Source organism: Giraffa tippelskirchi, chromosome 3 (genome assembly GCF_054371585.1).
Source record: "Giraffa tippelskirchi isolate mGirTip1 chromosome 3, T2T-mGirTip1v1.2.pri, whole genome shotgun sequence".
Lineage (NCBI taxonomy): Eukaryota > Metazoa > Chordata > Mammalia > Artiodactyla > Giraffidae > Giraffa > Giraffa tippelskirchi.
In genome coordinates, this window is record NC_137277.1 from 4,850,761 (window position 1) to 4,876,838 (window position 26,078).

General features: G+C 48.9%; 1 protein-coding gene and 1 non-coding gene across 8 annotated transcripts in view; one reads left to right on the plus strand and one right to left on the minus strand.

Annotated features, from left to right (window-relative positions):
• Positions 1–26,078, minus strand: part of LOC145542457 (uncharacterized) — a 209,578-nt gene that overhangs the window by 121,062 nt on the left and 62,438 nt on the right. The window lies entirely within an intron of this gene.
• TRNAG-CCC (transfer RNA glycine (anticodon CCC)) lies at positions 12,346–12,418 on the plus strand. Its single transcript has one exon. It is a non-coding gene; the product is annotated as a tRNA-Gly (tRNA).

Below are 26,078 nucleotides of genomic sequence, written 5' to 3' on the forward strand. Positions count from 1 at the left end.
TTGAGAGTAATAACGATGCCAATAAATTAAAGCAAGGAGCCCCAGCGGTTTCCAGCTGGAGGCTGCGCCCTGACGGAAGATCCGAAGATTCAGACAGACATAAGTAGGAGAAATGACCCCAGTTATCAGGGCCAGCCCATCTCCCACTTCCCTCCGCATCCCGCCCATAAAACACGATGATTTACAGGGGCTCGGGGAGGGATCGTTCACTTCCCCTCTGCAGAATTTATTTCTCTTTAATGGGCTGCCAGTCTCCCCCGTCTCTCTAGTCTCTTCCTCTCCTGGTCGGCTCTCTCTCCGGCCTGCCTTTGCACCCTCTCCTCTTCCAAGGGACAGTCAAGGTCAAGGTGGCAACATGCCACTGGCCAAACACAATGGCTCAAGGGACCAACAGAAGGAGAGAAAGTGCCTCAGACTCCAGGCTCTGGCCTGGCAGATGTGGGCTCCCCTGGGCTCCACCTGGCTTTTATTGGGGAAAGAAGCTTATTAAAGTGAATAATCCAGCCTTTGGTGGAAAATCGGAATGTAGCAGACAGTGTTGGCAACGGTGCGGGGGGTGGGAGTCAGTCCCCCAAGCAGCACAGGAATGATTTATGGTCCCTGAACACGGCTCCAGGACTAATGGGGACCAGAATCGGTAATTATACAAGCCCTACAATTACCCCAAATCCCTACCCTCTCGTGCTCCCACCCACTGGTCTTTTCCAAGAAGCGATGGCTCTGAACCCTGGAGCCCAGAGGCTAAGAAGTGAAGGAAGGTCTTAGAAATTACATACCTGCTGGTGAAGGTTCCTGCCTTCTAGCTGTGAGAAGGTGTCCTCTGGGGGAGAGCTGAAGAAAATCCCTCAGTGTAAGTAATGAGACACCTGATTGTCATACTTCACAAAGCTCCTTCTTTAACATTAGTTCCTTAGATTCTTGCCACTCTGCTTGGTCAGTGTGACTCTATTTGGTGAATGAGGCATGGAGGCTCAGAGAGGTTAGGTGACTTGCCCAGGTCACACAGCCAGCTAGTGACAGACCTTCTTAGCCCAGGTCTAGAATTATTTCTATTTAAATATACCGACCAAAGTTGTTTGGAAGTACACAAAAAACATATATAATATAACATATATTATGGGGCTTCCCCAACGGCTTAGTAATAAAGAATCCACCTGCAATACAGAAAACACAGGTTCAAACCCTGGGTCAGGAAGATCCCCTGGAGGAAGGCATGGCAGCTCACTCCAGTATTCTTGCCTGGAGAATCCCATGAGCAGAGGAGCCTGGCAGGCTATGGTCTATGGGGTCACAGAGTCAGAAACGACTGATGTGAATGAGCATACACACACACAATACATATAATATATATAATGACAATATAATATATATGTATATATAAGTACCCACACACATGCACACACCAGTCAATCCTAAAGGAAATCAACCCGAATATTCATGGGAAGGACTGATGCTGAAGCTCCAATACTTTGGCCACCTGATGCAAAGAGCGGACTCTTGGAAAAGACCCTGATGCTGGGAAAGACTGAGGGCAAAAATAGGAGAAGGGAGCGGCAGAGGATGTGATGATTAGATAGCACCACTCACTCAATGGACATGAATCTGAGAAAACTCTGGCAGATGGTGAAGGACAGGGAAGCCTGGCGTGGTGCCGTGCATGGGGTCACAAAGCATCGGACACTACTGAGCGACAACAACACATGCATATATAACAGTGCAAATATCAACAGCTAAAAGAAAAGACCTCGAGGGCCATCTCTGATGATCCCAGGACAGAAACAGCCAAGCACGTATCCTGCAAAGTCACCTTTTTCTTTCCTACAACAGGAGAGGATTCTGCTCCCCTCGGCATCCCAGAATTCTGTGTTCTCTCTTCCCTTCAGGCCCCAAATGCCTTTTAATCTTCGCCACAGCTCAACACGGGGCAGGAACTGTCAGGCGTGACGAACTCCAGATCACCCATAACCTCGTCGGAAACCAGCACAGGCTCCCGCGAGGCCCCGAAACCCAGATGGCTCCTCTGCGATGGGTTTTCTCCGAGAGGGGCCGAAGCAAAGTCAAGGTTAGGCTGTGGTCTTTCGGCCCCAGACTCCCCCAGATGCTCAGAAAGAAGGGTGCCTGGGGACAGAGTCCTTGTGTTTCCACACCTGGACTCAGGATATATCCACCCTGGTAGACAGACAGACACCTGGGCCCACTTGACAGAGCCGGCTGGAAGCGAAATGTGTGCTTTTGAAGGCTCTAGGCCCACATGAGCTGTGAGACTCTCACTGTTCCACTGATGGTGGACGGAAGACATAACTGAGACCAGGTGGTCAGGCAAAAAGAGTCCAGCCAACATGAGTAGACTTGAAGGTCAACTCACACCACGGGTTAGACAGACCAGTAGGTTGAACATTCTTTTCTTTCTTCTTTTTTTCCCCTTGTTCTCTTTCCCTATAGGGACTTCCATGCAAATGTTTCTGGTGCCTCTGGCCCTTCTAAGAGCAATGGGAAAGATGGAGGGCTCATCTTTGCCTAATCTATGCAAAGCATCCTACTTACAATATCAGGAAAGGCTGGTCCATTATTCTACCTTCAGAAATGCAGCTAATGGATTCCCAGCTGGACTTGACTGAGGTTTTTTGCTCATAGAGCAGAAGGCTTTGAAGAGAAAGAACTGGGACCTCAACCAGGGAAGCACCCTCTCTCTTAGAAAACTAAAAAAGTCGTGACATTTAGTTCGCGTGGCCACTCAGCTCTCATCCCCACCTGGCTTGTCCCCCGCCCAGACACCGCCTGAATCCAGGTCTTATTCTCAACTAGCTGCCCACAAAGCCTCAGCAGGTGTGAATGGATCAACACAGTAGTAATTCAGTCATATATATGCACAGGTATAGCCAACCCCTCCCAGGGCCTTCTGTAGGTCAAAAGAAGGTTCTTTTTAGGCGAAAAGTCTCTAAAATTCAAAGGAAACATGCTCCAAGGCAGGGTTTCTCAACCTTGGTGCTCCTGATCTGTTGGGCGGGATAACTTTTTACGGAGGGGGAGGCTGCCCTGGGCTTTGTAGGATGTTGCGTGCGTGCTACGGGCACGCTCAGGTGGCTAAGTCGTGTCTGCCTCTTTTGCAACCCTGTGAACTGTAGCCCATCAGGCTCCTCTGTCCACGGGATTCTCCAGGCAAGAACACTGGAATGGGTTGTCATGCCCTCCTCCAGGGGATCTTCCTGACCCAGAGATCGAACCTGCATCTCTTATGTCTCCTGCGCTGGCAGCTGTGTTCTTTACCACTAGCACGACCTTGGAAGCCCTTACCTTTTTTAAAAATCTTGCTTTGATTTTTCGGTGTTTGTTTTTTGGAGTACAGCTGCTTTACAATGTTTTGTTGTTTCCACTGTATCACCAAGTGAATCAGCCACATGGACACATATATCCCCTCCCTCTCGGACTCCCCCTCCCTGTCCCGTCTCACCCAAAGGACACAACTTGTCTTTCCACTGCTCTGCTTTCTGCCCTACGCTGTTCACCAGCATGACTGCTTCTCTCTCCCTTCGTCTCTTGTAAGGAAAAGTCTTCCGATACATCTTATTCATGCAGGAGGAAAGAGGGACCCAAGCTGGTTTTTATTTACCTGGGCAAGTGTCTATTGGGCCCTTGAAACTCTCCTGGAAGCTGGAGTCCAGCTAGGACCCTGATTAAGATGCCGAGAAAATCGCGGAGGAGAAAGGGGCGCGGGGCAGGCTCCTGGTTAATTGAGAAAACGCAACCACGCCACGTTTGAATAAGGCTGCCCGGTGGAATGCAGGGCGCTTTTTTGTGCGCTCATTTGGTTGAAACAAAAGTGAATAGAGTGGACGACAAAGGGGTCAGGGGAGGGGAGACCAGCAGCCAATGGATTCCTGCGAACAGGCCCTGTTTGGGGAGATGGAAGCGCTGCGCTGACAGCCAGTCAAGGGCATTTGCTGATGAAATCTGTCCACCTAAGTCCTTAAGCTCATTTTTTTTATTTCTGTCTACGATGAATAGTTCCCTCCCCCCAAATTTAATCACTTAAACTTCCTCTCTAGGGCAACATTGTCCAGCACAGAAACACTGGAAATGTGACAAGAGGATTGAAGTGTGCTGTAAGGGTCAAATCAACGCCGGATTTCCTAGATGTCACGTGAAAAAAAAAAAGTAGGCAATCTCACTAATGAGGCTTCCCTGGTGGCTCAAATGGTAAAGAATCCGCCTGCAACACAGGGACACCCGGCTTCGATCCCTGGGTCGGGAAGATCCCCTGGAGTAGGAAATGGCAACCCACTCCAGTATTCTTGCCTGGAGAATCCCATGGACAGAGGAGCCTGGCGGGCTACAGTCTATGGGGTCGCAAACAGTCGGACACGACTGAGCAACTAACACTTTCACTTTTCACTATCTCACCAATAGATTTTTTTTATATCAATTGCATGTTGAAATAAGATTGGGGATACACTGGGTTATATAAAATATATTGTAAAAACTGATTGTATCTGCTTCCTCTTTTTTTTAATGTAATTACTAGAAAGTTTAAAATTACATCTGGGCTGTGGAGCAGTTTCTAAAGCTTTTTATTTTCCCAAATGGACTTTTTAAAAACATAATAATAATAATAATAAACCCTTCTACTATGTACTTAGAAACTTGCCAGTGCCTAGGAAATAAAATCAGCATGGCAAAGGGAAAAGGTCATTAGTCTGGAAGTCAAGGGACCTGAATTACTGCCCGGAGTCTTCTACTGACCAGCAAGTCTGCTGCCTGTTTTTGTAAATAAAGTTTTATTGGAAAACACTCCAAAAAAATGGCATCTGTGGCTTGAATTTTATTTCTATGGGACAGTGCTGCTCCAGGTTAATGATTCTGGGTTGCTGGTCTCTTCTTCCGCTCTTACTCTTTCCCCTTCTTGGCAGATCTATCTCAGATTATCTGGATCCTTTTAAAGAGTGTATCAGGACTTCCCTGGTGGTCTAGTGGTTAAGAGTCCACCTGCCAGTGCAGAGGACATGGGTTCGATCCCTGGTCTGGGAAGATCCCACATGTTGTGCAGCAACTAAGTCTGTTGGCCACAAACACGAAGCCCAGACTCTACAGCCCGGGAACCGCAACAGGAGCAACCACTGCACCAAGAAGCCCTCACACCACAGCTACAGAGCGGCCCCCGCTTGCGGCAGCTTAAGAAAGCCCACGCACAGCGAAGACGACCCAGAGCAGCCACAGATAAACAGCCTTAAAAAAATAAACAGTGCATCCGGCTTCACTCATTTGCCGAAGACAGGGTGTCTTCTGCACCTAAAGAACAAAGTTGGCGTCTGTAAGGGGACCCCAACATGATTCAGAGTCTTGGATAGGAGACAGTCTGACATAGCCCACAGCCCTCACTTTAGAAGTGGCGAGAGCTGGCCCCAGGGGGTCGGCCAACACAGAAACGACAAACGCGCTCCCCTCCCGGGCCCGGCCGCCACGCTGGATTGATTCCATGCAGGCAGCTGGTGAGGCTTGCCTTCCCCTCCAACACAGAAGTGGCTTTTCTGGTTCTGCTTAGCTTCCTGGTGACATTTACCCTGCCCCCTGTTGTCACTCTTTACATCACAGCTTGCTTTCTCCCCTGCCCTGGATAACGCAAGGGTGGCACATCTTTCCACAGAGGAACTTGTGTTTGGGGAGATAGTTTGGGCCTCCAAGGCAGCCCCTTCTCCCGTCCTCTTGTCGAGGGCGTCAGTTGGTCAGGTCAGGGCACGTCCAAGAAGAGGGCGAAGGGACACAGTTAAGAAAGGGCATTCATCACCCCAACCTACGGCATGGCCACGGAAGGGTAATTTTCCTCCACAAAGTCTCCGAGCAGCAGTGGTCAGTGCACCAGACCAGGAGTTCTCAGGAGGAAGCGATTTTGACCCTGTTTCTCCTCAGGCTCAGCTGCTCAGTCACGCCTGACTCCTTGCAACCCCGTGGGCTGGGGTCCACCAGGCCCGGCTATCATGGGCTCTCTCAGGCACGAATACTGGAGCGGGTTGCCATTTCCTTCTCCAGGAGATCTTCCTGACTCAGGGATTTTACTGCGTCTCCTGCTTGGCCGGCGGATTCTTTGCCACTGAGCCACTGACCCTACCAGGCGGCAGTTGGTAACATTTGAAGACATTTGTGGTTTTCAGAACTGGGGTTGGAGAACATTACTGGGACCTAGTGGGTAGAGGTCAACAGACACTGCTAAACACCCTACAATACACAGGGCGGTGTCCCACAAAAATGGCCCCCCAAAGTCAACAGCACTGAGGTTGAGAAACTCTGACCTGGAATATGGACGAGACCAGCATCCTGCACCACCACCACCAAGCCACAGCTTGCTCTAATCTCTGGCATCAATGAACATCCATCCTCCCCCAACACCACCTTCCAACAAACACTCCTGGGCGTAGGTCCAGGAAAACCTGAAGGATCAGGGCAAGAAGAACAACTGGGAGAAGAAAAACAGTACAAACATGATTAAATAAATTAGCCCCGCTAATTACCAAGTGTCTAACTTAGCACCTGGAGCAACAGCTGGTGTTGCACTGAATTGAGCAAACACCATCCCCAACTTGGGCAGGCTCCGGGCACACGGACTTGCTCCTCCCTGCCTTCTTCTGGCAAAACACCCGACTGAGAAAAGACTAGGCAGTAAAGTCTTGACAGCAGAATGCCCGCCCTCTGGAGGTGGGTTCCATGCCACGCCACCCCAGAAGCACCTGCAGCCCCACCAAGGATGTTCTCAGAAGATTGCTCAATGCAGCCAAAGCTCCTCTCAGGCTGAGGTCCCGGATTCCCAAGCTGCTGAGTTTTGCAACTTACCCAGTCTCCTACCACCATGACTATCGCTTGGCTCTTGCCTGGGAAGCGTCCAAATAGAATGCGACTGTCCACCTCTCGGCCTGATGAACCCCTTCTCGACTCTGCTCCTCTGGGCCAAATTGTATATTCTCAATTTCTCAATCCTGGAAGACCTGCTATATATTCTATGAGGCGCCCCCACGAAGACGGGCAGCCGTGTGTCTTAAAGCTATGATGTCCCGCCCGGGGAGCGTGGTCTAACTAGAAATTGCTGAGCTGGGTACACAACTCCAGGCTACACAGTGGCTCTGATTTACGGCAACCCAGCACCAGACACCCCTGCCACTCCTGCATCATGCATCAACACGATGCCCACGGTTGCTTCCCCTGTCTTCACTGAAATGCAGCTGTGTCATAACCACAGGGACGCAGGCAAAGAACACCTGGACTCTGCTCAGGGCCCACATTCCATTTTGATTGAAAACCTGCTGTCAAGGACTTCCCTGGTGGTCCAGTGGTTAAGAAGCCACTCTTTCAATTCAGGGAGGTGTGGGTTCAATCCCTAGTAGAGGAACTAAGATCCTACATGCCAGGTGGGGCAGCCAAAAACTGAGATAAGATAAAATACATAATAAATAAATAAAAATAAAACTTGCTGTCGAAGTGATTTTCCCAGATCGCACTTTACTGGGTTGTACGCCAGTTTGTTAAGTCAATTCAGCTGTGTCCAACTCTTTGCCACCCCATGGACTGTAGCCCACCAGGCTCCTCTGTCCATGGGATTCTTTAGGCAAGAATACTGAAGTGGGTTGTCATGCTCTCCTCCAGGGGGTCTTTCCAACCTAGAGATTGAACCTATGTCTCCCGCATTGCAGGCAGATTCTTTACCATCTGGGCTTCCCTGGTGGCTCAGATGGTAAAGTGTCTGCCTACAATGTGGGAGACCCGGGTTCAATCCCTGGGTTGGGAAGATCCTCTGGAGAAGGAAATGGCAACCCACTCCAGTATTCTTGCCTGGAATATCCCATAGATGGAGGAGCCTGGTAGGCTACAGTCCATGGGGTCACAGAGAGTCGGACACGACTGAGTGACTTCACTTTCTTTACCATCTGAGCCTCCAGAGAAACCCAAGAATACTGGAGTGGGTAGTCTATCCCTTCTCCAGGGGATCTTCCTGACTTAGGAACCAAACCCACATCTCTTATGTCTCTTGCATTGCAGGCAGGTTCTTTACCACTAGCGCCACCTGGGAAGCCCGCTGGGTTGAATGGTGACCCCCCAAGGATACGTCCACAACCTAACCCTCAGAATCTTTCGATATGTCCTTACTTGGCAAAAGGGTCTTTGCCGATAAACTTAAGGATCTCAGGATGGCATTCTCCTGATTACCCTGGTAGGTACTAAATCCAATGACAGGTTTCCTTACAAGAGACAGAAGAGAAGACACAGAGGAGATGGCTACGTGAAGACGGAGACAGAGACTGGATGCTGCTACAAGCCAAGGAAAGCCTATAACCTCCAGAGGCTGGAAGAGGCAAAGACGGACCCTTCTCCAGAGCCTTCAGAAGAAGCCCTGCTGACACCGTGATTTTGGACTTCTGGTCTCCAGAGCTGTGGGAGAATAAATTCCTGCTTTATTGGGCCAGTTGGTGGCAATTTGGCCAGTTCCCGCAGCCCTAGGGAAACTAATACACACACATTCAATCTCACGCTCGTCAACAACATTGCCCGTGTATACGGCTCCTTTAGCATAAACCGGGCTTCCCTGGTGGCTCAGATGGTAAAGAATCCACCTGCCAATGCAGGAGACACAGGTTCAATCCCTAGGTCAGGAAGAGCCCCTGGAGAAAGGAAATGGCAACCCATTCCAGTATTCCTGCCTGGAGAATTCCATGGACAGAGGAGCCTGGTGGGCCACAGTCCACGGGGTTGCAAATAATCAGGCACGACTGAGCAACTAACATGAGCATAAACTACAGAACTCTGGACTTGAGTTGTATACTCATTAATTCACTTTTTTTTTTTTTTTTGGTCACCTGGCTTGTAGGATCTTAGTTCCCCAACCAGGGATCAAACCCAGGGCCCTGCAGTGTAAGCACAGAGTCCTAACAACTGGACCCCCAGGGAATTCCGTAATTCCCTTTTATTAGACATCTACTCTGCCCAAATGTCACCTCCTGGAGTGTTTCCATGACAACTCCATCAAAAATGGTCCTTACTCAGCCTTCACATAGACCTCTGTAGCCTCTGGATCTGCTTCCATTTTTTTCATATCCCTTTTTGCTCCTCAACATTATATATTTATTTGTGTATTTGAATATCATCTGGCTCCCACCATTTGAATATATGCTCTTTAAGGGCAAGGGAAGGTTTGCTTACTTACTGCCAAAAGTCCAATAAGGAGAATATTTAGCACATAGGACATTCTTAAAAATATTTGGCTGGATGAATAGAGTCATAATCTTTATCTTCAAAACCAGAGTGTCTAGAACATTCTATCTTCTAATTCTAATAGAGCATTTTTACAAATAAAAATGTATTCCTACACCTTCCCTCAGGGTTCCCAAGGTCTTTTGCACATATAACAGTAGCCTCAAGTACATCAAGATTTGTCTTTGGAAAAAATGGGAATTTTCTCTGAAGGGAAATTCCTGGGCTCCTGGTGGCTAAAGTACATTGTCTAAAATGCCCCTAAATTTTTAGCAAATGACCAGTTTTTTGCATCTCCCATTTCTAACACTTCCTTTAAGAAACAGGAGTTGAGATGCACAGTGAGTGATGATTTAAGGAAGAGATGGTGACTTAACACACCGAGGTTACTCTGATCAGCAGACTGAAGCTCCCCTGGGCAGCCAGGGGCTCGGAGTGGATGGTTGCTTGTAATGTTCCCGCACATCTGAGGACATCATGACGCTGTTGTTACAGAGAAGATCCACTTGGACCTGTTCTTTAGGAACCCAAGAGCCCTCTATATAAAGAATTAAACTCTTCAGTCAATTTGTTGCTGTTTAGTCACTAAGTCATGTCCGACTCCTTGGGACCCCGTGGACTATAGCCCACAGACTCCTCTGTCCATGGGATTTTCCAGGCAAGAATACTGGAGTGGGTTGCCGTTTCCTTCTCCAGGGTATCTTCCCCACCCAGGGATCAAACCCACATGTCCTGCATTGCAGGCAGATTCTTTACCATCTGAGCCAGCAGAGAAGACCCTTCGGTCAATAGGTAGTTGCATTTCTAGCTCAGCGCAGATGACAGCAACATGACCCAGGTAACTGGCCAGGCAGAGAGCTCCGGTCTCTCTGGAAGGCAAAAATTCACTCTTTCTAGGCTTTAGATTTGCTACTAACATCGAGCTTTTTTTTTTTAAGGCAGGATAATAAGTAAACAGAAGTCTTCAGAGTTTCGATGCGGGGGGGGAGCATTAATAGGAGTAAAACTTGGAGTAAAGGAGAAATTTAAAGCTTTAAAAACCTTTGACCTTCCAGAGAAAGCCAAAAATATTATTTGTACTTCGTCTGCATTCAGTTGGAATGCTTACAAAACTAGTCAGGACGGTGGCTCTTTCTCCTAATAAGCTTTCCACTGAAAGCAGTCCATCACCATACTGCGTCCCTGGCCCAAGGACCACATTGGGGAAGGAGCTCTGCCTCAAGAGACAGAGAAAAGAACAGAACGATCCTAACGTAACAGAATTTAAAAGTTCACGAAAACGGTTTCAAATATATACCACAACCAACTTCTCCTTCAATTTCTCTTTTTTATTTTATATTGGAGTATATTCAATCGACAATCTTGTGTTAGTTTCAGGTGGATAGCAAAGTGATTCAGTTATACACACATACGCATCTATTCTTTTTCAGATTCTTCTCCCACGTAGGTTATATTGAGTAGAGTTCCCCAGGCTATACAGTAGGTCCTTGTTGATTATCTGTTTTATATATAGTCGTGTGTATATGTTCACCACAAACTCCTAATTTAACCCTACCCCATCTTTCCCCTTTGGTTACCATACATTTTATTTCTAAGTCTGTGAGTCTGTTTCTGTTTTGTAAATAAATTCACTTGTACCACTTTTTTTTATATTTCACCTATAAATGATACGTTTGTCTTTCTCTTTCTGACTTACTTCACTTAGTACGATCACCTCTAGGTTTATCCGCGTTGCTGCAAATGGCATCATTTCATTCTTCTTTATGGCTGAGTAATATCCATTGTGGGCTTGCGGGGTGACTCAGTGATAATCTGTCTGCCAAGCAGGAGACTCAGATTCAATCCCTGGGTCGGGAAGATCCCCTGGAGCAGGAAATGGCAGCCCACTCCAGTATTCTTGCCTGGAGAATCCCATGGACAGAGGCGGGCTACAGTCTATGGGGTCACAAAGAGTCGAACCTGACTTAGCAACTGAGCAGGCACACAATATTCCATTGTATATATGTACCCCATTGTCTCTATCCATTCCTCCACTGATGGACACTTAGCAACAACTTTTTAAAAACTACTGCCTGTCAAATTTTGGTGAAATATGAAAGAAGAATATCCAGATGAAGCTGGATCTTCTTCATACACTTTACAGAAATATACATTACTCTATAGGCTGAATGCAGAAGCAGATCTGAGAATCCAGCCACTTTCAATGAAGCCAGACAAAGTAGAGCTTAGCAAAAACGGGAAAAAAATGCCACTCTTCTCAATTCTTTTTGTTTTGGAAAACATAACTATATTTCATAAAAAATACTAAAGGCTAAAATGCAGTGGGTTTATTATTATTTCTGAATAAATAACTTCTAAGAATTTCTCAGTTTTCATTGCTATCGCAGTCAATACCATAATTATGACCAATGAGAAAAAGCACTCAATAATCTAAGACTATGAAAGAGTCTTGCAACTGAGAAACACCGCTGTGGAAGAACGCTTGACAATTTTGCTAAACAGGGGAAAAACAGATTGTAAAAGATTATGGTAAATATCCATGATTTTATTTTCTTCTTTGGGTTTTTCCCGTTTCCAATTTTCTATGAATACACAGGGTATATTGTATTTAACATTCTTACAGATTCAACAATGGGTGAATCGGTAGACAAATGCTTTAAAAATTATTTCAGGTCTTTTCCCTTCTGGGTTTCACTAGTAACGTTCTAGACACCGTCTAGTACATAGTAGGCGTTTAGTAGTCCTTCCAAGGACAGTAGTCCTTCTGTCTACGGATAGAAGAGCTTTTCACACAAGGCCAATGATTAGTTGGCTTAGAATTATCATGTTTTAGGGAGGTTTGTTTACTTTGAATAAAAACAAATAAAAATACATATATGTATACCTCATACACCAGTGTAGCATTTAACTAACTCCTCTATTTAACACTGTTTTCTACAAGGCAAAGAACAATATTTAGAGTCTATCTCTGGCTTAGGTCTAGAGTAACAATTCCTAAAACAAAATGTATTTTCTTCTGGGAAACTGGAGAATGATCAAATTCTCAAAACAACAATGGTGGTTGTTGATCCTTTCAATTAAACTTTATAAAAAAAATGCTAAGGGAGAGGGACTTCCTTGGTGGTCCAGTGGTTAAGACTCTGCACTCCCAATGCAGGGGGCACAGGTTCGATCCCTGGTGGGGGAAGTAAGATCCCGTAGGCCGCACGGTGTGGATTAAAAAAAAAAAAGAAAGAAAGTAAAAAGTTATGAGAGTGTGGGAATGTCATAAAAGTAAACCCAGGTAGGGTTTAGTTTCAACTTCAAAAAGAAGGTTGAGAATTGAAACTCAGATTTGTTTCCTTCTGTGAATAGAGAAAATAAGCATAAATAGCAATGCTCCCATATCACTGGAAGATGCTAAGGAAAGAATCACTGGGGAAAAAAAAAACCAAACAAACCTGCCTGGTCTTTGGTCACTTGGCTCTTCCTAGGTGGCCCTGAGCAACCAACTCTGAGATTTTTGATTCTGCAGCCATGAAAAGAAGGTCATGGGCATCCACAGAGCAAAGAGAACCAGAGCGCGCAAGACCACGGTGGTTGGTTTCACAGACTGTCTGGAATAGGCACCCTGGATTTCAGGAGCTCCAGAGTCTCGGCCTGGCTCAGAGGAGGAGGTACTCCCAGACTCCTTCTCTCCTGCTCAGAGACCCACCAGGAGACGAGGTGTAAACCCACCCCTGTTGACATGCAAGCAGCCAGGGTGTCCAGAGCTGCTTCCTGCAGCGCCAGCATCGAGGCCCCTGAGGCCACTTCCCAATCCGCCCCAAGGCGCACAGACCCCTTCTGAGGCTTCCCACGCCCCCTCTCCGGCAGGTCCACACCGCTCCCTTGGGCTGCATAACTTGCGGGCTTCAGGCCACCAGGCCGGGTATGCTGTGGTTCCCCGCCCCCAGCTCAGCCCCCACCTCCCAGACATCCTCGCCCTTCCTCCCCCTCCCCCCTGGCCCTTGGTGGGTCCCCACAGGGCCGTCCCCCCCGCCCCGCTCCAGAATACTCCCCCATCCAGCGGCACACGCAAAGCCTCTTGACATCATGCCACGGTCACCACCTGGGAGCCAAACTTCATCTCAACCCATTTGGAGACGAAGCTCTGATGGGCACGGGGAACAGAGAACAGAAAGGAGAACAGAATATTCTTTCTGCAGAGAACAGAAAGGACACGGGTGTCTCCCCGAGACCCGGTCCTCCCCACCCTACCCCGTCCTCCTCCCCGCAGCATCCCGGATTCCACTCTCGGAAGGTAAGGTCTTGAGAGGTCACCGAGTCTTCAAAATAAATGCGAAATGTCTCTCTCTAAAGGGCGATTCCACAGCCACCCTCTTTCCAGATGTACAGGGGCTGCGAGTGCAGGGCCACAGTCACACATTTGACCGGTGACATTAAACGCACAACAGAACACAATCGGAAACTGCTGCGGGCCGACTGGGTCCCTCCCCCGGGGACACACGGTCACCCAACTCCGCACCCAAGTCATCGTCACGCCCTCCTCAAAGCAGCCTGGAAAAGGCGCACGAGAACGCATCACTTGCTGAGCTTTCCGTTTTCCAGCATTGGGACCGGGGAAGCACAGCTTCTCTTTGTGCCCTGGGGTTTACGTTCAGCTTCAGCGAGCGAAGGGAGCTTTTTTTTTTTTTTTAATATAATAAAAAAAGTTATATGACTTTAATTAAATGCACTTATTAAAAGAGTGAAATATTTGGAGAGGCTGTTTTTGCGCTGGAGGCATATTTTCCAGCGTGCTGTAGAGCGTCTGCACCCGTCCGCTCGAGGCAATTTTTAATACACAAATAAATCCGCACCTGACGTGCTGACAGGTTATTATGCAGCGTGGCAGCCAACAAAAGTAAACACAGGGGCAAGTTTTAACCTCTTGCAGTCCCAGTGCTTTTCCCGCTGGGCTCAGGTGGACAGGACTGCTGGGAAAGCCTTGTCTTCCAGGGTGCATCTTCCTGGCCTGGAATTTGTTTTCTCCCTGCAAACAGGGGGGCTCCTCTCCCATCGGGCTGCCCAGACAGGAGCCAAGGGACAGGAGATGACTGAGGGAGGGGACCAAGAGAGGAAGGATGGCCACGCGCGGTCCTTCCCCAAGCACCCTGTCTTCCTTCCATCCTGTTTATACTGCGGCCGTGAGCTCTGTGGGCCCGTCAGCAAGCTGCCGGGATAACCCTTCCAGCCGGCAGAGCTGGTTCTGCAGATGGCGGGCCCGACCAGGCGTCTCTCCCAGCTCTACCCAAAGTGCGAGCATCAGGACAGTTACTAGAGAGCCAAAGGGGTATTGGGCAGTTGCCATCTGTGGGACCTTAAACGATGGAGGTGCAAATCAGCTTCGCGCGAAGGCGTTTACTGAGACTGAAGGACAGAAGTGGCCGTCTCCTGCTCCTCTGGTCAGCTGAGGCTTGCAGAGGCCACTCCTGCAAAGGCATGCTTTGCAGTGCTCAGAGGTTTGGGTGGCACTTGTCTGGCCCGTCCAGTGTGGCTCAGCGGATGCATTCATCCTGCAATGCATATTTGAGCTGTTGTGCTAGGACCGCAGTGTTTAAGACCTAGGCTTCCTCACTGGTATAATGGATCTTCAGGTGAGAATCAAGGCAGGAGAGGGAGACCCTCAGAGGCAGGGCGGGCTCTCCCAGCCCATCAGGACTGTCTTTCCCATCGAGTACCCTCGTACCTTGCGGCTTCCCTGATAGCTCCGTTGGTAAAGAATCCGCCTGCAATCCAGGAGACCCTGGTTCAATTCCTGGGTCAGGAAGATCCCCTGGGGAAGGAAACGGCAATCCACTCCAGTATTCTTGCCTGGGAAATCCCGTGGACAGAGGAGTCGGGTGGGCTACAGTCCATGGGGTCGCAGAGAGTCGGACATGATTGAGGGCACAAGCACCCCTAATCAGTTCCACCCATGCCTGACTTTGAGCCTGAAGCAGTAACACAAAACCGCCTACGTCCTGAGAAACCCACTCCAGAGAGGTGGGATAACAGCAGTGGCAGGAGGGATGGTCAGTGGCTCCAGGCAGCCTCCTGCGTCCAGCATCAGGGATGTCGGCTATGATGGATGTGCTCAATGGTTAGAAGTGCTGTCGTCACTGGACCAATTCGGCAGCAAGTGGGACACGTTCCTGGCTGCAGAGCCTCCAAATCTGGCTCCCACACCCTCATGGAGATGCTGAGCTAATGTAATCTGCTTTTTAATAAATCTCTTTTCAGCTTAAATTAGCCAGGGTGATTTCTGTTGCTTGCAGACAAGAACTCTGATAGATACAGGATTCGGTGCAAAAATCCTGGCACGGGCACTTGGAAATTATAGCACTGTATCTCTTAGTTTGGGGTATTGTGTTTTTTGCCTTTATGAGTTTTAACTTTGCAAGGAACAACAGACTGGTTCCAAATAGGAAAAGGAGTACATCAAGGCTGTATATTATCACCCTACTTATTTAACTTATATGCAGAGTACATCATGAGAAACACTGGGCTGGATGAAGCACAAGCTGGAATCAAGATTGCTGGGAGAAATATCAATAACCTCAGATATGCAGACAACACCACCCTTACGGCAAAAAGTAAAGAACTAAAGAGCCTCTTGATGAAAGTGAAAGAGGAGAGTGAAAAAGTTGGCTTAAAGTTCAACATTCAGAAAACTAAGATCATGGCATCTGGTCCCATCACTTCATGGCAAATAGATGGGGAAACAGTGGAAAGAGTGGCTGACTTTATTTTTGTGGGCTGCAAAATCACTGCAGATGGTGACTTCAGCCATGAAATTAAAAGACACTTACTCCTTGGAAGGAAAGTTATGACCAACCTAGACAGCATATTAAAAAGCAGAGACATTACTTTGCCAACAAAGGTCCATGTAGTCAAGGCTATGGTTTTTCCAGTGGTCATGTACAGATGTGAGAGTTGGACTATAAAGAAAGCTGAGTGCAGAAGAATTGATGCTTTTGAACTGTGGTGTTGGAGAAGACTCTTGAGAGTCCCTTGGACTGCAAGGAGATCCAACCAGTTATCCTAAAGGAGATCAGTCCTGGGTGTTCATTGGAAGGACTGATGTTGAAGCTGAAACTCCAATATTTTGGCCACCTGATGCGAAGAGCTGACTCATTTGAAAAGACCCTGATGTTGAGAAAGATTGAGGGCAGGAGAAGAAGGGGACGCCAGAGGATGAGATGGTTGGATGGCATCACCGACTCAATGGACATGGGTTTGGGTGGACTCCAGGAGTTGGTGATGGACAGGGAGGCCTGGCGTGCTGCGGTTCATGGGGTCGCATCGGACATGACTGAGCGACTGAACTGAACTGAACTGAATGGCAATAAAATATACAACAGAAAAATTCATGTCATGAGAACACACAGCTCACTGAATTTTCACGAAGTAAACACATTCGTGTAACCAGTACTTCACCCCAAGACACAGATCATTACCAGTTCTCCCCAGAGCCTTTCTGGTCATCACCATCAATCAAAGGCAATCGCTGTCCTGACTTCTAACAGCACAGACTAGCTCTGCCCGCTTTTGAACTTTGTGTAACTATAGTAATACAGTGAAGATTCCTTCTCTGGTCAATGCATCACTTCTGCTTATCTTTCACTTAACATTATGCTGGGGAGATGCATCTGTGTCGTGTGCATAACTATAGCTCACTCATTTTGAGTGCTGCATAGTACTCCAGCAGATGAATCAACCACAGGCTATTTATTCATTCTACTGTGGACAGGCATCTGGGTGCTTTCTAATCTGGGGCTATCTCCAAAAGGGCTGCTACGCACTACTTACAACAGCCAAGACATGGAGGTAACCTAAATGTCCATCGATGAAGAAGACGAACTCTCCGCCTTTTGACCCAGGAGCAGAGAATCACACATTCCTGCTCCCACCACTGACCACAGGACACTGGCAGCCCAGCCCCCATGCCTTACACAGCATCACCACTCTGCCAGCATCCAAGAGAAGGCTGGTGTGTGGACTGGGATCCTGGGCGTGAGAGGCTATGGGGCCAGCGGTATTTAGATCAGGCCAAGAGGGCCATGCCTGACAGGGATCAGGTCAGGATGCGTGGAGACTGGGATACATTGAGAGCCGCTGTCCAGTCTTAAGGGGACCTGATTCCTTGGCTCATTGATTTCTGCCATCTGGGAAAGAAACGCCCACTGCTGCCGGATTTCCTGACTTATTCAGCGAAGCTGGAAAACTGGATTTCTAAATGAGATATGGCAACTGATAATACTGGTGACTAACTTTAAGAAACCCATAAAAAATGAAATAATGCTACTTGCAGCAACTCAGAGGGACCTAGAGGTGATCATACAAACTACTGTAAGCCAGACAGAGAAAGACAAGAACTGTATGATATCACTCATAGGTGGAATCTAAAATCTGATATAAATCTATAAAGCTGAAGACTCACAGTTGTAGGAAACAAACTTATGGTTACCAGAGGGGAAAGGTAGTTTAGCTCAGGCCTGCGCTCAGTCATGTCCAACTCTTTGCGACCCCATGGACTATGGCCCACCCAGATCTTCTGTCCTTGGGATTTTCCAGGCAAAAATACTGGAGTGGACTGCCACTTCCTACTCCAGGGGATCTTCCTGACCCAGGGATGGAACCCACATCTCTTGTGTCTCCTGCAATGGCAGGCGGGTTCTTTACCACTAGTACCACCTGGGAAGCACAGAGAGGAAAGTTAGAGGGAGGGATAAATAAAAGAGTTTGGAATTAACAGGTACATATCACTCTATATAAAATAGGTAAACCACAAGGACCTACTGTACAGAAAAGGGAGCTATATTCAATAACTTGTAATAGTCTATAACGGAAAAGAAAATGAAATAGAACAGATATACAAACACACAGGTTTAACTGAATCACATTTCTGTACACATGAAGCACTGTAAATCAACTATACTTCAATCAAAAATAAATTAAACAAAAAGACACTGAAGACTGTCAGCCAACAAAACACACCTACGGATCAGACCGGGCCCACGGCCCACGGGTTGACCATCTCCAATTCAGACGGACTCAGCAGTGCACACTCCCAAGAAGAGACCTTCTCTGACCTGAGTGAAGAGAACGGACCGAGCATGAGGCCTGGGGAGCAGAGACAAAAAGTAAATTCCTTCTCACCCACATGGAGGGACTCCCTCCTTACACATGACCCTTTCCGTCACCCTGATTGAGTCTGTATTAAACTTAAAGCCCTAAACGTCATGAACACCTCAGACAAGGTGCCTCACAGCTGAAGGCAAGCAGCGCTTTCTGCTCTTTGCTCGACATCTGGCAAGGATGTGTCGTGTAATTACTGGGGGTCACTACCTCCACCCCCAGCCCTCATTTCACTCAGAAGAATTCATTCGCATCAACCACGCTGGATAAGATGAAGCACAGCTTGGAAAACAATGCATCCACAAATGAAGTCATCAAGGAGAGGACAGCCCCACCTCAGCAAATCAGACCTAGTTCCCATTCAGCCCATCTCCAGCTGTTTTCAACTCCTGACCAAACCAGGCTGGCTACCATTGCAATGAGGCAAGTGGGCCATTTGACCATTTTTTTCTATTTGTTCTCCAACTATTAAGCACAACTACCATCTCCCTTGGGTCAGTGGTAAAGAATCCACCACCTGCCAATGTAGAAGACCCAGGCTCTATCCCTGGGTCGGGACGATCCCCTGGAGGAGGAAATGGCAATCCCCTCCAGTACTCCTGGCTGAAGAATCCCACGGACTGAGAATCCCATGTAGCCTGGTGGGCTACAGTGTATGGGGTCACAAAGAGTCAGACACGACTTGGTGACTAAACAACAACAACCATCTCCCTGTCGCTGCCCTCATAAAACACAGCTTGCGCGCGCACGCACACACACACACACACACACACACACACACGCATTCAGCAATTCTAAGAGTGAACAGGTGGGAACAGCTAGCAACAAACGTGGATAGAAATAAATTGGCACTTGCTTTTTCCTGGCTTCACCACCCACCCTCTAGTTCCTTGTTAGGCCAGGCACATAGTGGACACTCAATAAACACCTGTCCAGTGTCCTTTAGTTCCCAAGACAAATTTGCAAAGTCTCAAATGAGCAATGAGCAAAGGAGCCAACGGCTGCTTGGGAAGGACAGGAGTGCTTACCAAGGGTATGTAATCTCGCCACACCCCGTGGGCAGGTGAGGACAGGTGTGACCCCCCCCAGACAAGAAAAGAGAAGGGCAAAGGGCTGCTGAAGCCACCTGGGCAAAGAGCAGCCAGAGAGGCGAGAGGAAGAGCCTGTCCCAGAGTGGCCACGTGTCACCCAGCATCCATGATGGTTAGTCAACAAATTAATAACCTGAGTGCTCAATAAATATTAGCTCCGTACCGGACGCTTTACGTCATGAACTAATGCAACTCTCGCATCAACCCTGCAAGGTTTGACTGGAGAGTCTTAGGAGGATAAACAGACTGCCCAAGGACACCATCCAGACAGTCTCAGAGGTTCTCAAGTCGGGGTTTGGGGAACCACAACGCGGGGGCGTCGGGTTTGTCGCAATGCATGGGGAGGCAGACGTCATCCCTGCTGAGGGTCTGCATCGTGTGACTCCCCTGCTTAAACGCCGGCAGAATCTCGGCTGAGATACAACTTTTTTTTTTTTAAGCAGAGGTAGAGCCAGGAGCTGAACTGAGTCAAGGCTGCCTCCAGACTCCCTCTTCCCAACTCCACATCCTGCAGTTTCAGAGATGTTCTAAATGCCATGTAGACAACCTCCTTGTGGAACTCCTGAGCACCCTTTGGGCAATATCTCAGAGTAACTCCAGCATGGAGAGAACAGAGGACATGCTTTATTATTGCTATTATTATTATCTTGGTAAAGACAAATTGAATGCAGGAGGAGAAGGGGACAACAGAAGATGAGATGGTTGGATGGCATCACCAACTTGATGGACATGAGTTTGAGCAAGCTCCAGGAGTTGGTGATGGACAGGGAGGCCTGGCATGCGCAGTCCCTGGGGTCACAAAGAGTCAGACACAACTGAGCGACTGAACTGAACTGAAAGGTAGATGCATTGCTTCAACAGCTGCAATGTCACGAAAGAGAGAGAATTGATAGAAGGAAGCAGCCCAGGAGTAGCCCCCCAGTGACTAGTAAGGATGATAAACAGACTTCCCTGGTGGTGCAGCGGCTGAGGCTCCACGCTTCCAATGCAGAGAGCGCAGGTTTGATCCCTGGTCTGGGAACTAAGACCCCACATGCCAGGAAGTGCAGCCAAAAAGTTTTAAAAAAACCAAACAAACAGATGATACATGCTCCAAGACATGAGTGCCATGGGGGACTCTTTGTGACTGAGGTGTTCGGACAAGGCTTCATGAAGAAAGCAAGACTTCAATGGGGCTTCAGAAGACGGGACTGATTCCAGTCAGGAGAGAGGAGGAAAGAAGGCAATTCAGTGAGCAGACGGGAGAACCAGGCTTGGAGCTGAGGGTCAGTGAGAAGACCATACCAGATGAATCACAGAAAGGGGTCACCCTACACAGGATTGCGGATGGACTCCACTGATATCCAAGGAATTCTGACCTATCTTATAGGCCCTAGGAGTCCACCACACATTGTCTGAAGGAATGATCAAAGTGGTCATTTCAGAAGCAACGACTGGACAGGCATGGGAGGGGGTCAGGGGTCAGTCAGAAGTCCTCTCAATAAATCCGCACAGCGACGTGCTTCCAGGAACCTACTCCAGGAGGAAGTAGCAACAGAAATAGCCATCAAACCCTGTCATTTCTTCCTCAGTACTCTTTTTTGTGTTCAACTGGATGGGAAACCATGTCAAGGACGTGAAAGAAGGGGAAGGGCTGAACTTCATCTTTTAGAGTCTGGTAACCAGAAAAATGATGGCAGTGCTGCTTCTAAAAACACTGAGGAAGAGGAGATTAGTCACAAAGCTAGAAATACAGAAGAGATGGGAAAAGCTAAGGGGGACTCAGGGGTGTCATTCAGAGACTACCTTGTCTTTCCCACATACAGGACGAGACCTCTCCCATCAGCGAGCATTAGGGGCCAGCAGGCCCAACCTCTTGTGCCAATATCAGGTCGGTGACCCCCACTGAAACTCACTTTCTGATTCCACACCCTTGTTTAGTCCACCTCCAAATGTAGGCTGGCCCAGTGACTTGCTTTAACCAACAGAATGGAGCAGGACTAATGCTGCACTAGTTCCAGGCTTAAGTCTGAAGGAGATGGGGCAGCTGTGTATGTCATCATACTAACCTATCAGAATATCCACTGGAAGGACTGATGCTGAAGCTGAAGCTCCAATACTTTGGCCACCTGATGCGAAGAACTGACTCATTGGAAAAGACCCCGATGCTGGGAAAGATTGAAGGCAGGAGGAGAGGGGGATGACAGAGGATGAGATGGTTGGATGGCATCACTGACTTGAGGGACATGAGTTTGAGCAACCTCCTGGAGTTGGTGATGAACAGGGAAGCCTGGCGTGCTACAGTCCATGGGGTTGCAAAGATTCCCACACAACTGAGCAACTGAACTGAACTACCCTATCAGATGGATGATGTAGAGAGACCACGTGAAGAAAAAGAAGCCTTGAAATGATCAGGAAAAAAAAAAATCGAGAGACCCAGTGTCCTGGGACCCAGCTGAGGCCAGCTTCCAGCTGAATGAAACTCCCCAAGCAACTATCATCCAGACCAAAAGAAGAACCACCCAGCCAATCCCAGCCCAGATTCCAGAACCACGAACAATAAAATAGTGGCTGTTTTAAGCCACTACGTTTAGAGGTGGTTTGTTATGCAGCTGTTGGTAACTGATACACCTTTGCAAGGCCATCAGCTTGCCAGGGTGCCCCTCCTGTCCATGCAAAGCTCTGTGTGCAGGCAGGCACATATGCCTCTCCTTAGTGATGAGAAGCCTGGATATAAACAGCAGCAGTTCAGAGTCACTGCCTCCTACAAGTGATGCTCAGCTTACTGGTACCAGAACTTAGCACAGAGTTGGCACCTAGATACACATTTACAAAATGGATGCAGAGCAATCAATCTGATCTTAACAGACTCCAGAAAAGCCTGTCTAAACGGGTACTTACCCCTGCAAACCTTCCCAGGAACTCATAAGCTTCAACATCAGGGAATGGTCCCATGAATCTGACCATAATTCCCAAGGCTCCTGAAGCCCAGTTTTTCTTCCAAGGATGGATGGATAACAGAGGGCCACTAAGTCAACACAGCACCTTCCTGAGCTTCACTCAGCTCTCCTTTCAACAAGAAAGAAGACCTTTATTTAGAGTATAGGTTTCATTTTGGTAGGAGAGGAAGATGGTTCTAAGATTGTTTTTGAATCCCATGTGACTGCAAAATGGTGTTGAATGTACTCATTTGAAGATAGTAAGTTCCCCCCATTATTTTCTTCTTCCATTTTTATAACAAATAGAAACAGAAATCTTTTAAATTATGACTTGCCATTAGATTTAATAGCAAAAATTAAAAGATTTCAATCTGCAAAAAAAAAAAAAAAGAAAGACTGAAAGAAAGAAGGCATGTGACTCCTGCAAATTTGATTTTTTTCAACTTTTTCTGGAGAGGTGCTGCTTTTGTTTTTTAACAAGGATCTCCCAGGGATCTTGTTAAAATGCAGATTCTAATTCAGGCGTTGTGGGGTAGGGTCTGAGAGTCTGCATTTCCAGCAAGTCCCAAGTGACGCTGATGTGGCTGATCCAAGGACCACACAGCCTGGCTTTCTCATTTTATAGGTGAGGAAGTTGAGGGGCAGAGCAAAGGTTCTTCCACTAGTTGCAGGTCCCGGAGCAGACTGCATGCACCCCACCGAAGGGCTAGGCTTACACCAGCGTGGGCCACTGGGGCTGGCCTTACTCAGCTACAGAAAGCCAGTTCTAGAGTGGCTGCTCCCCGGCCACCTAAGAAAAGGGTTGCTGCCTTGGAATCACCCCCAGGAACTTACAAAATGCAAATTCCCGGGCTTTTCTGCTGGAGACTGACTGAGTAGGTCCGGTGTGAGGCTCTGGAAACTGTTTTTAAGAGCTACTTGGGTGATTTTGATGCACTTCTGGGTTTGGGATTATTCATCTAGAAGACTGGGGAAACAGTGACCCCAAGGAAATAAGATTCAAAATTATTATTAGCTAGCCAATATTTCGTAAGGGGTTTCTGCATTCCAGGCCCTGTTCTCATGTAAGTCAGTATTAAACGATACAAATTTCACCATGACTCTATCTGGCAATTACTACCACTCTTCCCATTTTAGAGAAGACAAAACCAAGGCACAGAGCAGCTGTATAGCAGCAAACGTCACACCGCTAGTGAGCCCCTGAGCCCCGATCAGAACCCAGGTGTTTAGCCTGAGTCCATTCATCTACAACAAAGGTAGGGTTTCCCTGGTGGCTCAAATGGTAAAGAATCTGCCTCCAATGCAGGAGATGTGGGTTTTATCTCTCAGTCGGGAAGATCCCCTGGAGAAGGGAACAGCTACCCAGTCCAGTATTCTGGCCTGGAGAGTTCCACGGACAGAGGCGCTTGATGGGCTACAGTCCATGGGGCCGCAACGAGTCAGACACAACTGAGCGACCAACACTTTAATTTCCTGCAAAACTTCTGAGACTTCCCCCAGCAAATCTATGCATCTCCAAAGCCAGGGGACCATGAGAGTGGGATGTATGTTCTGCAACATTCTCCAAATGACCCCTGTGTCCAGGAAAGACAGAGAGACAGGCATCCTGAGACAGGAGGAAGCTGCCAGGGAACTCCCCTGGGGAACTAAGGGCCCAGACCTCTGCTTTCAGGTACCCCTGAACCCCCTGGGGATCTGGTTCAAATGCAGGTTCCCATCCAGCAGGTCTGGGTGGGGCCCGAGTCTGCACTTCAAGCTCCCAGAGGATGCTGACGCGGCATCCCACTTGGCGTGGTGAGGGCCTGGACGACAGCGCTGGCAGGCTCTGCGCTCTCTCCTGCCTCCCCAGACAAGTCTGATTCCAGCTCATCATCCCCAGGAGAACATCCCTTACACAGGTTTCCAGGGGGCTCCAGCCACCGCTTACCTCCCCAAACCTGGAGCTAGTCCACGCGTTGCAAGTTTCATCAGAGGCCCTCGGGGAATCCAGACCCTTCTAGAAAAGCACTGATCCCCGTGTCTGTACTCCCAGCCTTTCTCTCCGTCTTTCCCGCCCATGGCACCCCCGCCAGGACCTCCTCCGAAAGCCCTCCTTCTGAAGGTGAAGTCCACCCAGTGGGCAACCCCGCTCCCCGTGGCCCCAAGATTGCCGGGCATCCGAAGGGGGGCAGGGGAGGTGAAGAGAGGATAAAGCACAGAGCGAGGAGGCCCCGTGAGGTCTTGTGACCGACCGGGCCTCCTGGTGCCGCAGAGGTGGCAGTGCCAACACGCAGAGCTGAAATCCTTGGCCAGCCTCCGAAACAAACACCCAACGCAAACACGCCCTGGTGTGTCTCTGAGCAGACTGTGTAAATAAGGAGGGGGGGAGGGAGAAAAAAAAACCCAACTGGCCACAGATCCCGCTTTCAAACACGTTGAAACAAAATAATCCCTCTCTCTTGCTCACTCCTCCTGCTCACTCTTTTTTTTTTAATTTCCACTGGTGCCGAGGCCCCGGTGGAGCCTGGCTGGCGGCCTGTTACAGCCTGCAGCCTACCTGTCTTGCATAGGAATGAAGCCTGGACGGGTTACACGATCTGCCCCGGCTCCAGCTCCCGCCTGCGGAGTCCAGGAAACAGAGAAGCTGTTCTCAGAGCTCCGCGGAGAAGGGACCCCCGGAGGACAGAGCAGGGGCAGAGCGGGCAGGGGGCATGGCCGGTGGGCGGGGACCCGGTCCACCCGACCCGGCTGCAGCGGGGTGGCCCAGAGCCCTGGCCCTCGGAGTCACGCCCTGCCTCCAAGCAGCAAGCCCCCAACACAGGATGTGGGGGCCACAGAACAGGGCCCCAACAGAGTGAGCAGGAGGGACTCACTCCAGGCAAGCGCTCTCCAGGGGTTTCTGACCTCCAAGCACACGTGTATGCAGACAAGGGGGCCACTTTCTTGTGGTTGTGCTGCTGGTTGTATATTGGGTTTTTGGAACTTTCAGAGGGCAGGGTGGGGCGGGGTCCATGAGTCACTGGCAGACGAGAGCCCACCTCCCTCCTCTCTGCAAGTTCAAACAATTGAGTTGTCTTGCCCAGCTCCTCGCCAAGGTCTCTTACTCAATCTTGGAGCAAAAGGGAGTGATGGAGCGGGAGGCCGGGAGGGGAGTCCAGAGGGTTCTCTGCCTCTGACACCGGGCTCAGCTGTTAGAATTTAGGCGCGGTGGAGACAGGAGGCGACAGGACTGGCGTGGAGGCGGGTGAGGAAGCGGCGGAGGGCGGTCTGAGGCCCGGAGCCCCAGGAGGCTACGCCACGGTGAACTGAACACCGGGCACCAACTGCGCCCATGCGCCGTCTCCCTCTGCACATTCTTAGAAGTGGGTAGGGGACTCCATCCTTCACCGAGGCTCGTCAGGCATCTCGCGCTGATTATTGACAATCGCCATTCCCAAGAAGAGGCCAGACTCAAGGGAGGGAGCCCCAGTTGTCTGGGGCTGGGCAGGAAGCACAGTCCAAGAGGATCATCAAATCCTTCCCAAGCATCCGCTGTGATTTTAAAACGCTGGTTTGAAGAGCCTGTCTGAGATTATCCAGGTCTGCGGGCAGAGCCAAGGCCACACCCATGGTGGGGTTTATGTCTCCTTTTCCAGTTTTTTTTTTAAAAAAAGCCCTTACACCTGAATTTCCACTATTAAGGAGCGTCCTTTGGGTCTGCAGTACCCTCAGGGTGGGG